Source organism: Hydractinia symbiolongicarpus, chromosome 1 (genome assembly GCF_029227915.1).
Source record: "Hydractinia symbiolongicarpus strain clone_291-10 chromosome 1, HSymV2.1, whole genome shotgun sequence".
Classification (NCBI taxonomy): Eukaryota; Metazoa; Cnidaria; class Hydrozoa; order Anthoathecata; family Hydractiniidae; genus Hydractinia; species Hydractinia symbiolongicarpus.
The window spans coordinates 32,197,466-32,213,379 of record NC_079875.1 but is presented as its reverse complement, the minus strand read 5'-3'; the positions used below and the strand labels follow the sequence as shown (position 1 = coordinate 32,213,379).

Here is a 15,914-nt window from a genome sequence, read left to right as displayed (position 1 = left end):
TATAGATGCCAATGAAACAATTATAGTCATGGATACTGACCAACAAACCAAATAAAGATGATCCATGTATTCCAAATGAACCTGTACCTCCCGGTCAACCATATTCTCACAACAACTTTACGCATGATGACTTAATGAAAGAAATGAAGATTCCCTTTTCCGGTGATCAGTTGACCAGGGTACGCTTTGCCGGAGCAAAACATCTGCTTGCTAGGTCACATACACCTGTTGATCGTTTGGAACACTGCTCTCCTTTCAAGGAGGTAATGTGGCACACGAAAGCGTCTTTGTTGCAGTATAGTTAACAACTTTTATACAAGGCAGATTCAGCTGCTCAAAACGGTACCCTAAAGTACTTCAGAGAGAAACTTGATCGTAAAAACGTCACTCCAGAAAAGGTAATAGATTCATATCAAGGATGCGAGGAATTTTTTTGAGTATAGGAAAAGGATATGTTATTACAGCAGCAATGCATATGCTGGGCATGGAAAAGTTGGATGAAAAGCCAAAAACACAGCCATTTCCTGTTAATTTAGTCCATAAATGACTAGAAGAAAAGAAGATGTATTTAGATAATGTTCTTGATTCCTTTGTGAACCGATATGTGACCCAAAGAGGTGGTCCAGAGTGTGTTGACGATAATGTCAGGAATTATGGATTGTGCTTTATATTCCTAACAGTTTTAATTTTACAGATGAAAGATACTGCAAAAGAAGGGGATGGTGATTGCAATCTTATTAACTCTTCTCAATATTTAAATCTTTAAATCGATATAGCAAATATGCTCTTGAAATGTTTGTAGCAATTGCTCAATCAGAAAGTCTGCTTACACCAAGACAGTTCAAACGGAGTTACTTTGTCAACTGGAAAGGTGGAGAAGGTAACAACATGGAAAAAAACTTGGCACAAGAAATTACAAATAAAGTCAGCAAAAATATTGTTCGAAGAATGGGTAGATCAAATGCAAGTTTTTCAGATATAAAAAGTAATCCTTTACGATATTTGAATATCAATGAATTTCACAAGTGGCTTGATGGACACAAACACGAAGTAAGTTTGTATCAGTGAAAGTTACATTTTCATTTGTTTTTTATTGTGTTAATATATATACTACAAAGAGTTCTAACAGAAATAAATCAACACAGCTATTAAAAGTAAAATAAACTTGTATTTAAATATTTACATACAAGATGTCGGACTAATTTATACACAGGATGTCTGACTTTTTCACAAAAGGATAATGGTACTTAAGGTTTTTAGTCTGGTTTCATAGTTTTTTAAATTCTGGAAGACACCTTGATTTAAATACTTTCTAACTATTTCAAAGATTTTGGATGAGTAAACATCATCCCACACATCAAAATTGTGTAACAATTCCTTTCCCTAGTTATAAGGTAAAACTTTTTTGCAAGGTTATTAATAACATCCTGCTTAAATACAAACACAAATGGTAGCAAGTCAGAATCTTCAACTTTTCCAACCTGAATTAAGGATAGTTCTTTCCCTACAGATTCAATATCAGCATCTGACATGTAAACCCAAAGAAGGTGTGTGAATAGGCATTTGTTGCACAGGATCACAATTTTTGTAGTAAGCCCTTTGCTTTTCACATTTAAAACAAAAGTATGTTAACAAAAACTTTCTGAGACAGCCCAACTCTTCACAGTAGTCTTTGACTGCTTGATTAATAAACGTATTATTTCTATTGATATCAAACTTGTTGTAATACAATACCGCTTAAGCCGGTGTACCATTGCGACCTGCTTTACTGATTTCTTGAATGTAACTTTCTAAACTTGATGGTGGTCCAATATGTACAATTTTTCTTATATCAGGGACATCAACGTCCATTGCCAGAGCAGTAGGTATTCAGTTATTTACATTTTTGTTATCCTGGACCTAAATTTATAAAGTGGTTGTAACTATATGTTGATATATATATTATAGCTATGTAATTTGATTTTCAGTTATATTTGTTAGGAATTTACTATAAATATATATCAGCTAAGTAAATAAAGCTGCTGTGTCACTTACCACAATTCAATGCAATGTGCTTCGTCAATTACACAGGCTATCACATTCTCTTGATAAATTTGAGATTTTGATAAAGCTCTTCCTGCACTGGATAACCGCGCTTTTGGATGACCATACAAAAAATCAATGTCACCACGTCGAATTTCTGCACAAATTTGTTTAACAGCATCATCCTCGTGGTTAACATTACTACCACTGTCCAAATGCTGAAATAATTTTCCTTGTTTCTCTTTCTTTTCGCATGTCAATGTACCAACTCACAACAGTAAGTACATTTTTCCTTTTCAAATTTTTTTTATCTTATATGTTTCTTTTATCTTATATTAATTAGATTTAAGAATTTCAATACTGTGTGATCCATATGTTAACGGACGGCGCAAATACTAGTTGAAATCAAGAACGTAATCGTAGAGCCTACAGAACGACTAGCAGAATTTCAGAGATTGATGAGGAGAGGAAAAAAGAAGGCAATTAGTGAGAAAATCTGACTTAAAAATACTTCAAAAAACTTTTTTTTGTTTTAAACAGCTAAGTCAAATTGGTGGCAAAAATACAAAAGCTTGCGCTAAAAATACTTGCAAAAGGTCAGCACATTTCATATTGTCAAGTGTAACGTAGTTAAACGTTATTAAATTTTTTAAAGTACGGAATTGTTTTATTGTAGATTGATGAGCTTCGATTTAATGGCGCAGATGAAATTAAGGGGAAGTTTTTTAACCTGGAAACTACCAAAAATCTCTCTTTCTTTCTAGTTGTTGAAGGTTAAGCTCAAAGTAAACATGCTATTCGCGAAACCTTAATGCTTGTTAAATTCAATCTTTCTCTCAACTAAAATATATCTGATTCGAAAACGATGCTGCATTCGGTGAAAAGACGAAGATTCCGGTACCGGATTTTCTGCGTTTGGTCGAACTTGCTCTAAGCAAAACATGGTATCTGTTTAACAAGAACTTTTACACTCAAACAGACGGAGTTGGGCGAAAGAGCAACACGTGATAAAAACCTCAAAGGAGAACTTTTTATATTTTTTGCAGTTCTGATTTCTTTTCGTTATTGTTTTATATACACGTTTTTTTACAGCCATTATTTTGTTTAAAACCTTGAATATTACGCTTAGCAACTAAATGAAAAAATTAGATCTTACAAAAAAAGGGTTTGCTTCTAAATTTCACTTAGTAACAAAACACCAAGCCTCAATCAAAGTCCTCTCTTTCGTTGATTATATGGGTAAATGCTTAAAAAAGGCTTTTATTAATTACCCTATGAATTTACTTGAGGCTTCAAAAAACCCTTTATGTAATCAAAGATTCCGACGTGGATGACAGCATAATCAAGATTTTTTAACAGATTTTATTTATAACAACATAACAAATATATGTAGGTTAACTATATATTTTTTATAATGTGTTCTATAATAATTAAAATCGTTCGTATTTCACCGATTTTAATTTTAATAAATTTTTATTTTATTGTGTTTTTTTAACTTCCTTTCCTGCGAAATTCACTTATTGACGTTGTTTAAACGTTTCTAGAATCACTGAAACGTTATTTGAACATCTTGAAAAAAGTGGTTATTGAATGTGCAACCGAAACGTTATTTGAACGTTCACTTAGAAAGTCATTTGAACGTTACATGCTACCTTTAATTGAACGATCAAAATGACGTTTTTTGGACGTTAAAAAAAGCCTTCGTGCCCACTGGGTTATATCTCTGCTATACATACAAATGCACTTATATGTACTTAACCGGTTTCATAAAATGTCTAAGTCATATAGCTGAGACTACAGTGTGAAACAATGGTTTGGCTGTAGATGACATAAAAAGTGGAAACTAGTTGGTTATACATACAGAATTTTATACACATGGATGGCAATACAAGTGGGCAAGCCAAATAGTCTTGCGAAAAATTGTAGAAAGGTTAATTAGATACAAGAATGTTACGAGCTCTCTCTCATCCCTGTGGCTAAGCTAGTAGGCTCTCTAATAGAATGATAACCCCAAAAGGGCTTAAAAAACCTCTTTCCTTTTTTTTTATTACATTTGAATTTGAACCTGTGGGCCAATGTGCGTTTTTTTCTTTACATCCTTTATAGCTATTACCCTCTGCATGCAAGACCTTACGAGTTTAGCTCAGCAGGCTAAGAGCCCATTAATAAAGCATTTTTTTGCTTTTGTACTCTGCACTTGCAGCCAGAATCCTTAGATTTGTTCTCACTTTCTACTACAGTGGGATATTTCTGTTTCATTATTATAGCTCACAAACTCCTGCAAACACTGTTCACACCTGATTTACCAACCAGGAAAAAAGCAAGATTTAATAATATTGCCGAAGTTCCAAGGCTGGAAAAAGAATTCTCAAGGAGCGCAGAATTACCAAAACGCAGGTACAAAAAGAAGAGAATAGGAGTAACTACATCGAAATGCAGATAAAACTATGTAAAACTGAAAAATAGAATCGCAGAAACGTACTTTTTTAAAACAGGGAGGTATTTGCTCCACGCGCTAGCTATATTGACAGTGCTATATTTTGGATAAAGAGAAAAACTATCAAATAAAAAATGATTAAATTTATATTATATCTTTGTTTTCTTTTTAGATAGTGTCACACCTGAAAGTGATATTGCGATAAATCAAATTATCAATGTTATGAAAAATTTATATGGCATATAAACTTTATCATATATTATATCCATCTTGCAAGGTTAACACTATAATGATAATAATAACATTAATTACCTACTGAAATAAGCAATGAAGTTCCTAATAGAAGGGAAGATGTGTTCACAAGGCGCACTGAGTTGTTACAGACTGATTCGGCCAGTTGCTAGGAAAAAATATGAAACTAAATCATGATTTGAACGGACGAAGTCTAACCAACATAAGTGGCGAAGAAATAGATCTTTACTTCGGAAAATCATGTTTTGTATGCAACGACAGAGATGCAGTCATTTAATGTAATGATTGCTGTTACCGCGTTCCCCGCTTTGTGTGTTATGATATCGTTCACACTTCTCATTCCTTACATAATCAATGTGTCTTTTTAGATGAAATACAACAACGTATTTTCCTTGGAAGCAATAAATGATCAGATGGATATAGAACCAACTGGCATATGTATACAATAGCATTTAGCAAAATGATTTAGTTTTATTAAATTTTTGTAGGACAGATTGCACGGCTTTTATAACTCAAAGGGGAGCTTTAAATACACTACTTCATAGGACCCTCTTCGTTGATAATCGTGCCTTTTTATATACTACTGTAAAATCAGTGAATCTCAAGTGTTTTTCATGTGAGCATTGTGATGGAAAAAACAACAAAAATGAACACAAATTACTATGACATGTGTGGTAGTTACATTGAAAGGTTTGTATGTCAGCCATGTGTATTGTATATTTATAGGACGGTACAACATTTTCAAATATAGAATTTTATGTGAAGAAAAGCGGTGAACCTGATTTTTTTTACAGTAACATTATGTATCTATATTGTACAAAAAAACACCTACTTTGTGTTGATGTTTTCAAGCTAAATTACATTCTCGCTGCCCCAATCAACATGAGCGGCTGAAAAAAAGGGGAAAAAATGAGGATTTTTCAAAAAAATGTCCTTAAAGGTCTTTTTACATGGATTAGTTTTTTTTACATCAAAACCCTGCTATTAGTAAGGAAGTAAAATAATGTCAGTAACGTTCATGTCATCAGCTGAAACCAGAACGTTTATTTCTTTGAACACGAAATACATTTTTGTATCATATGGGCCTGACACGTTGTATTGCCACATGATTGGCAAAGTGATTTGACACACGAAATAGATTCCTGACAAACAGTACACATTTTCCTAGTTTCTGCAAATACAGGACCAATAGCTGCATGCGGTTTCGGATTACATTGCGCATTACCCAAGACAAGATTTATTTTTTTGTTTTGTGATAGACAACATACCATTTTGACTTCTTTTTTGTATGGTTGGTTTCAGCAATTCCATGACTAATTGAAAGGGTATTTAAAAGACTTTTGTTGTAGTTGATCAATACCTTTATTTAGTGAATATATTGTCGAAGAATTAACTTGAGCAGTCCAACATGAAAGAAAACATAACAAACGTTCACTTTCTTAACTTTGTCTTTCTCGGGTGGAACCCCATCCTCTGTTCTACAATATCCGTACCACCCTATGTAAAATCATGGTTTATATAACCGCAAAATTATCAATTATTGGTTGTACCTAGGATTGGTTCTAGTGTTGACAACATGAGTAATTTTTCTTCCCGTTTGAAGTTTTTACTAATAAAACGCCACCTTTTTTCAAATACACTCAATGATGAATGATGAAAAAGGTTTACAATACAGCAAGCTACACTGAAGTATCTTGTCTACAGGGACGGTGGATGTAAATAAAATTGGGATTAGACTTCCAGAAGAAGGTGCTGAATAGACTTCATGAGTACTGTCCAACTTGAACATATAACTATTCTGTGAGAAAATCTTAAAGAGAAAAAACAATTCTTCAATCACAAACCATACGACATAAGACAGAGCTAACAACATAAACGGACTGGTTACAGAACAAACACAAATAGAAAAAATGGATATATAATATAAAAAAGAATTAAATAAAAACCCTCCTGTGCGCCAGAACTTGTGACTCTGGCTGTAGCTTTCCACATGTGGGGGAATTCCTTTCCTGTTGATCTGCATTGTACCAACACAAGTGATATCCCTTTCATACAACCAAAGCGCAAGTGGGATTGATGTATATAATCTTTCATCTCTTGTTGTGTCGTCGTCAAAACAAAGTTTTATACGTATAAAAAAAAACCTATTTTTCGAAATAGTGGCGCTGAATATTGGCGGATCATATCGCTTTGAGAATTATTTACAAGAAGATATACAGTTTAGTTTGTATAGTCCTCGATATTGGTACAATCTAATAAATGCATAGAGTTCTTCAACAGAGGTTTCTTTCATGTACGAATCCTACTATTTTGCGTCAAGAAATTATCGGGTAGTTTGGACAGAGTGCGTCTAATCTTTCTGTTGGTGCACAACAAAATGTTATACACAATTTCAGGAGTGAAGTAGAGCTGAAAAGCAGAATGCGGTGATGCATTTTTCCAAGCTTTTGGTTGTGGGCCTTGTTGCCACGTCTGGTTCATCTTCCTCTGCTACAAAGAGGTCTTTAATGGCTATGCTTGCTGACGTGGACGAGGAGGACAGTGTTGCATCAGTTGAACAGCCAAAGAAAGAGTGGAAGAAGAAGAGAAAAGAACCAACAAGAAGTAATCCGATTGGCAACATATCGTATTAATTACATTGACGGAACAATCATACACATACACACAGCATATATTAATGCATACATTTGAATGTAAGAAATTTGACAATGGTAATATAGAATTCTACACACTTCTTCAAACAAAGTTATGATGGAAAAAGATTCTGTAGCGAGTTCCAGTCAAGTCTATCTGGCCACATCAGATGTGACCAAAAATCAGAAAGATGAAACAAGGCATTTTAAGGGCAAATTTCGATATTATTAAAGACTAGCCGGGTAAACCCGGCGTCGAAACGCCAGGGTAAGCCACAAGTCAAGGTGTGAGCCAGCGATGAACACTCTGTGGAGCGCTTAATAACAGCCGTAAACTGCTCCACACAATGAGGTGGAGTGTTTTAGTACATGTATACAGTATGTTATAAATCAAGTAAAGCGCATACACCATTATAGCGTTGCGACTGTAACATATTTTTCAAAAAATAACTATCCCGCAACAATAGCTGAAATAAAAATAGAGTTTACATACCGTTGTTACCCGGTCATGGCAAAAACATTTGGTCAATATTATTTTATTTTGGGGAATAAGTTTTTCTGACAGTTAAAAATTTAATCGTGGCAATGGGCTGACCGCTTAGTACAGTTAAACAATGTTGCACAGGTGTTTAGGGATAATGCCCTTTTGAAAAAAACTTTCTTGCAGACTCTGTTTAAATAAAAACACAAGAAACAATCCATTGTTAACACATGGCTAAACAGTCGGTCCAGGTAAACCGTGGTGCACATTCTTACAGGCGTAATACACTTTTTTTAAAAAAGAAATATAACAGCTTTGGTGTAAATAGAAACACAGAAAACAGTCTGTTGAGGGACCCGACATTGAAATGCCCAGTCAATTAATAATAATAACAATAGTAATAATAGTAATAATAATAATAATAATAAGAAGAAGAAAGTTGACGGACTCCTTTCCTACACGAAGCGGACTCCTTTCCAACTCGGCCGGACTCCTTTCCAACGCTCGGACTCCTTTCCAAACGGACTCCTTTCCTACCCAATCTAAAAATCGGCTGCCCGTAAAATTTGCCAGTTAAAGTTTACAAATTCAGAGGCGAGGAAGGAGACGGAAGAAATAATATAATACACGTGGTTAAGGGGAGAATATGGTTACTTTATTTCAAAGCAAAGACTTGTTGCTTGGGGATAAACGCTGTGAGTACGTTGCTATTTGTGTATAAGGTTATAGCTAGCTAGCTTTAAAGATTTCTTGGGGTGATGTGAGAAGTAAAAGAAGGTGATATTTAACAAAAATGATCTATCTTTGTTTTTATGCTAAAGACTACCTAGCTAATGGCTATTTAACACAAAAAAGGGCAATGGCATTAGCTAGCTATAGCTATAGCAAGTTAGGGATATCTCTTAATTCAGGCATTAGATCCTCTGATCTGGGCATCTGCTTCTTCACCGAACTGTGAATATTTTAATTTTTGGTTTTATCGGCACACCAACTTTCCAATCTAAAAAATCTTTTCTTTAGTTTGGATAAAAGTATCTTTCTCTTATATATATATATAGACATACCAAATTGCATGTTTTATGGTCAGCAGATTGGCTAAAACTGCAACCACCTCAGTCAACATGTATAGACCTTTTTGAATGTTTACATTTTCCGCAGTAAGCCCTTCTGGCTCTAACAACTGTGTGGCAGGCAGAAAGATGCGGAAGCTTGCTGAAGAAAGGTCTTTTTCAGCCCATTTCTTTCTATGGAAACATTTTTCAGGCTTTAAACTATTATCGAGTGTAGATGGATAATTTCTGATTGACATATATTCATATAAAGTCGTAATGATACCGTCATGCGAAAAAACAGACTAAAAAGGACCTCACTTTATCTAGCGCCCGCATCTTTTTGCCTGCCACTCAATTGTTAAAGCCAAAAGGCCATACCGCTGTGACCAATGATAGCTATGAGGGTGCCGACTCGCCGGAAACGCCGCAAAAACCACGGGCTGTCGGCCCGGAGAAACCTGAATCAACCCGAAACAAAATTTTTTTTAAACATTTATTGCCATGATGTATAATTTATTCTTTCAATGTCGAGCAGTGGTAGTGGATGTTAGACGTAAATCTCTGGTTATGACAGAGGCTTAGTAAACGCAATAAGAACGCGTATATCTATATTGACATAAATGTTTGTCTTCTGTGTATTAATGAAGTCCGTAGATACTTTAAAGTACAGCTACCGCGCCATTATAGCGCATTTGCATATCGGCACATAACGGCATGGTTAAGGTACCCAATACCAACATAATGGTAGACTAATAGTCACTCCTTAACAGTGGAAGTTTTTTATATCATTTATTCGATAAATATAGCTGTAATATAATCCCACACATAAACTGAGAGTAAACGACAAAATAGCACCTTCCTTCTTCGCGACAAAATGTAAATGAGACCAATGAGCCTCGCACGCATAGCATTTCAGGCGCAATTCGGGCGATTTTGGACGGGCCCAGGCTTTCCCGGATGGTTACATAACATACAGCGTTTTCGGCGAGTCAGCATCCTCATTGGTAGCTGTGCACTTCAATGCAGAAAATATAACACATTGGTTTGAACCAGTATATTTTTGTCACGATAACTATAGTTTTTAGGTTGTTATGCTTATCATCTATACACTGTTAAGGTTTTCGGTATACATACTTTCTTAGCAGTGATTTTTAAAACTTAGTGTCTTTGGTGACTATACAAACTACCATCAATCTCAAACACTTACTCATTATTTTAGACTTCATTACCTAGACACAGACTGCTTGTACTACAGACATGTGATGATCATCAAATAAACAAAGTACAACACATTTCTCACAGAATGAAAGTCAGTATAGATACATTGCAAAATCTACACTCTGCTCAAGTGGCGGGTGATGTTTTGTTGTTTTTTCTCACTTTTTAAAGATCGTTATTTATTTTTCTTTAAGTCAAATTTCCTACATTTTCTAAAAAATTTTGAGTAATCGAGCTCAAGTAAATATTTAAAAAATAAAAAAATAACAAGAGCTATAGTCAGCTAGCTGAGTTTGGAAAAGAAAGTTTGTCGTATTGATATACTGTAATGTATATATAATCTATAATGCTCTGTTTCTCCACCTCCTGCAAAAGACAGTCAGATGGGCAATAATATTTTTTCAAACTAAGCAGTCTTATATTTATCAAATAAATTATATATATATGTATATTTTTATATTGAGGATTTTCCAAGACCATATTTTAAATTTTGCTTCTATTATTCAAATGTTTGTACTGTTACCGTTAGTAGTAAAATAAACATGGCAAAGAGTAAAGCAAATCGTTTTTTGAATCATTTCCAAGTATAAAATTATTCAGGAAAGTTTTATTGCTCATGTCCCATCCAAACTTGTATGAATCTAATTGCTAGGTGTATGATTAGTGTACTCCATCATCATTTAATATACTTTGTGTTGTGTTTCCGGCTGCTTTTATAAATTCAGTATAGATGATACTCTGTAAAACACTTGACACATGTTGTCAGAATAGTGTAACTTCATGAGTAAATGCTCATAAACTTTTGAAAAATGTTGAGTGGCAAATATCTTACCAGTAAGATGTGATGTATATAAATATATTTAAAAGAGAAACATCTGCACATTTTGCTTGTGTTTTTTGTTTTTCAACTGCTGGACATTTGAAAGATTTTAAGTTAAGCAAGAAATGAGTATTATGAGTATTGAATGTAATTGTATATAATAAAATATCACAAAAGAACTAAATTAATTTATTGTATGACCCATTGCATTTTGTGTATTATCATGAACGATCTTGAAAATGGGCAATATAAAGGTTTCTTTTATTCCAAACTGCAAATCCCATTGTTACCATTATCATATATACCTAACAGAGCCACAGGTGTTTTTGTGAAAAAGTTATTTAATAATGTATCTAGTGTAATAATTATTTTTACTATATAACTTTTACTATAAGATGTTTTAGGAAAGCATGAAAGAAATTTGATAAAGATAAATTTCTATTTTGTCATTTTAGTAAATTTTACGACTAGCTTTTATGTATGGTATATTTTGACTGATGATGACAATGAAACAATCCGTATTTTATCTTAAAAATTTTTACTCAACTTACTCAACAGATTGAAACACATTAAGAAATTTACTTTAGAACCTTCTTTTGGTTTTCTTTTTTTTCTAATTTTGTTTTAAGAGTTGTTGTGTGTTGGAAATCAAGTACTGGCCAGCATGTGAAGACCAAAAGTTGTCTGTGACAATTATAAAAAAATAGGTAAAGCTTATGCTTACAAAAATTGCATTTTAGATGTTGTCGTCTCTACTGCTATTTTGATTTGATAGGTGAAAATATTTGGCTTACAGTTTTGATTATATATTCAGAAAGTTGAAAATAATTTATAAACATTGGGTAAGTTATACAGTTAAAGTCAAAAATTGAAGTGAAGGATTGTGTAGTTTATTATTCTTTTATTGTTGTTATGGCCACTTGTATTTTAAAATAATCTATGGAAGTCAATGCTCAAGTGTAAAATTCAATAGACTTTTTTAAAAATTATGGAAGTTCAGTATTATAGTTGTGACAGATTTGGTAAAACATATTACAGATATTTACAGAAAATCAGTTGTTACCTAACTTCTTTTTAATAAGGTGGTAATGCAACAGGTTATACATTTATACTACATTATACTACATAAATCCGAAAAACAATTTTGCAGTAGACACAATGTTCGTATAAACGCTAACCAGTATTAATTAATATTATTCAAATTTTAAATCAGTATTAGATTAAAGAAAACTTACATAGTACATAAATTATAAAGCACAGTTTTAGCAAAATGAACACAAGAAAATTGGTAAGTAAAAATCAGATTTATTTTTATGCTCATAGTTATTATCAGTTCCCCTTTTTAATAATTTCAGTTAATTGCTAGTAAAAATTTAAAGTGGTGATGTAGATTCATTTTGTAATTCTATGTCCTATCGTGTCAATTTAAAAAAATTCTATGTCCTTTTAATTATGTGTGAAGTTATTCCTTTTGTAATACATCTTTCTTCTTTTATGTTTTTATCTTTTTAGAGAAAAGGTTCAACTCAAGAAGAAATATTAAACGTTTTAGCAGATCACGATCCTGCATATTTAAAGAAAATATTTATTGATGAATTTATAGGTAAAAGCTTTAGTGCAAAACAAAACTAAACAAATGTATAATATTGAAATACTTTGAATATCTGTTATTAAAAATTAATGTAGTAACTTTTATCTTTTTAATCTCAGGCTATGGTGTTTTTACTACGCAAAATGTATCCAAAGGCAGTATCCTCCTGTAGTACAAGGGGAAGCTTTTATCAAAAAAAGAGGCAGAGGTAAAGCGAGAAGAATACTGTCGTAGAAAGTTAGGATGCTTTATTTTTGATATAAAGCATAATGGAAAAAAATTGAGGTAGGTAGTTATATTGTATGTGCATTTATCACACTTAACTTATATTTATGGGAATATAAGTTGGACTATGTTAACGTTTCTTTCCTATAGTATTGATGCTACATTGTCATCCTGCCTTTGCCGTTTTGTAAATGATTCACCACCTGCATATGCGAACTGCACTATGAAAAAATTCGAAAAGGGTGGAATGCCAGGAATTTTTTTGGTAGCAACAAAAGATATTCCTACTGGTACAGAGCTACGATACAATTACAATGACACAAACTTACCATGGCGTAAGAAAGTAAGTTAATCGTTTAGAATAAAAATAGCAGGCTCGTCAATGTTTGTAAACAATGTTGGTAAATAATATTTTCTTGTTCTAGGAAAACTGTTGTGAACCAATATTATTGGCAAATATAACGCCAACTGGAAAAGTATGATGTTGCTGTATTTTTAAAATAGTCCTATGTCATGTTTCAATAAAATTTAAAATTTGTCTATCAATTCATGATAATTAAATGCTTGCTGTACATTCATAAATATTTAAATTAGAGTGTAAATGAGATGTATGTTCTTGTTTTTCAGGCTGTAGAGGTAACTTTTGTTGAAAATGGAGAGCAGGTAATATTCTTTTATAATTTGTAATGCCCATTTCCATCTCTTTACCTTTAACCCAGTTTTTGTTTTATGTCATAAAAGAAGAAAATTTTGAATTTAAAATGAAATTAGTAACATTTAGTTAAAAGGTTTTTTGGATTTTCCATACATTCAAGTACAACTCATCAGCTGTTCTACCACTACCACAAGTTCTTGGCTCATAAAATAATTGTATCTGAGACTGCTGCATAACCATACTTTTTTTTTACCAATAATTGTATTTATTTTTTAAGGTTATCAGTAATTTCAGTGATAAAAAAGGTATGTTAAACTGTATTTCATGACAACATTTATATGTCTTTTAAAAGGTACAATTTCGTACAGAACTTTTCTTCTCATTAAAGGTATAAATCTCAATGTTCCAACTTATTTAAATGAGTGTTTAATACACGTTTTTTTTCTTATAAGAAAACAGTTTTTTGACCTGAGCGTTTTTTAGCTAAATATTTGAATATAGGCTGAAATTTCTTGAATATTTTCTTAGTTTTTATTCCTCTTTTTTGACTTTTTAAAATTGAACTAGTTGCATACTTTTTTTATTTGAAGTTAAAATTATTGTTTTTTTTTTTGAAGATTTCTTTAATTTTTAATTGGATTTTAACACGTTGAGGCTAGGGATTTTCTTAAAGTTGTTTCAAGATTTTGAGGTTTTTATGGCTCATTGTGTTGTTAATATTTTTTGTGCAAACCAGTTTTAGGGTACAGGTTAATAACCTCTTTAAATTTTTAGATAATATTTTGGTGCGAAAATTAAAGGAGCCATTTATAAAAGTTGGAGATAAGGAAAAGTGAGACATTTTTCTACTTATTCTGTTTGTTTGTAGTTTTTTAAAAAATTAAAGCTTGGACTTATCTGTTTAGGATTTTCAAACCATTTTATGCGGAAGACTTGAACTGCATGTCGTCAAATTTCTTTTTGCAAAACATATGCAGGTGTGTTAACAAATTTAAATTTAGGATTAAATTTTTGACTGAAAGTCGCCAATGTGTTTCTCTAATAAAAATGCAGGAGACGTCATTATTAAATATTGTAAGACATATTATTTTATATACCTTATTTTATAAGCCTTTTAATTTAGAAAGTCAAGCATGGCAAAAGATTGCCATGTAATGGAAAAATGCAGAAAGTATTGTGAATGTTGCGACGTATCGTTCTCTGATCTAAATGAGGTTAGCAACATAATTTATGCAGAATAATATAGTCAGCATCGGCCTGGGTAGTAATTTTTAAGTAATAATTCTTGCCACTACTGACTTTAGTTCATAAAAGCAATACTTTTAAGGTCGTTATGTTTTATTATTGTGTATTCTAGCATTTAAACAGTGAAGAATATACAATATTTAAAAAGACCACCACAAACTTCACAAAAATCGATGAACTCATTGGGGAATGCAAACCGTTGAATGATGTTTTCCCATCCTTAAGAAGGTATGCGTTAAGAAAAAATGTAAATTTACAGGAATAATACAGATACCACACTTTCTTTACATTTTAAAATAATGAATTAAGCTTCTTAGTTTCTCACAAATCTGTCTGTCTTGGAAGTAAGGCTGTAATTGCGGAGACTTTTTTCACACATCTTTTATGTTGATTTCAATTTTCTGAATTTATCAGCACAAACTTTCCTGCAATTCATTGATGTCTTCAATCGTGCACTTGTGTCTTGGTGATGCAAGTGGTGAAGATGAATTTAACTTATTTTATCCTTTTCAGAAATATGAGTGAAATATCTATAAAAAAACTGTCAGGTGTTCTGGCAAGACTTAAAGATGATATTTTTAAAATATTCGAGGGGAAGGTTTGAAATATTTGTATCTTCATTTCTTTTTTTGTTGTTTCTGTTTACTTTATATTTTTATTTACATTTGAGAGTACAGACATTGTGTAAGGTCAGTTTGACTCATATGTGCATGTTCTTGAATTGCATGCTTTACATTTTTTTATAATGAAAGGTTTGATCCTTATTCTTTGGAAGAAATTTTCTTAGGTATTATTATTAATGGATTGATTTTTCAGGCATCATACATCATCTTATTTTACATAGGTTTCAAATGCGAGACATGATACATTTAAAGAAGGGGGTGTAGCCGAGGTAGCTAACTGTTTATGTCCTCATTAAGATAGTTACTTACGAAATGTTAATTATTTTGATATTATATTCTTAAGCTATGCTGAATATGCAAGTCGGAATCGGTGATTTTTCTGACATTCAACAGAAGTGTATTTTGGACACGTTAATGCTCTGGTTCTGCAAAGATACTATGACGGTTAGTGTGCATCCAACTTTCTTCAACACTCAACTAAATGGTAACTTTTCGGTATAACATTGTGTGTACAATTTTTTTTATTTTAGTATTTCGATTATGTTTTCAAAGTACTTTTTCCAGAGACCATGGTTTTGGTGTATGAGTCATGTTGTAATGTCTCCAGGCAAAAGGTACTTCGTCTCTGTTAGTGTATTCAGAGTATCGACTCCCTAACCA

General features: G+C 32.5%; 1 long non-coding RNA gene across 1 annotated transcript; it reads left to right on the top strand.

The window, feature by feature from the left end:
• Positions 1–12,427: 12,427 nt before the first annotated feature.
• On the top strand, positions 12,428–13,066 carry LOC130630402 (uncharacterized). The gene is made up of 3 exons (XR_008982067.1): positions 12,428–12,518; positions 12,626–12,791; positions 12,882–13,066. It is a non-coding gene; the product is annotated as an uncharacterized LOC130630402 (long non-coding RNA).
• The last annotated feature ends 2,848 nt before the right edge of the window (positions 13,067–15,914 follow it).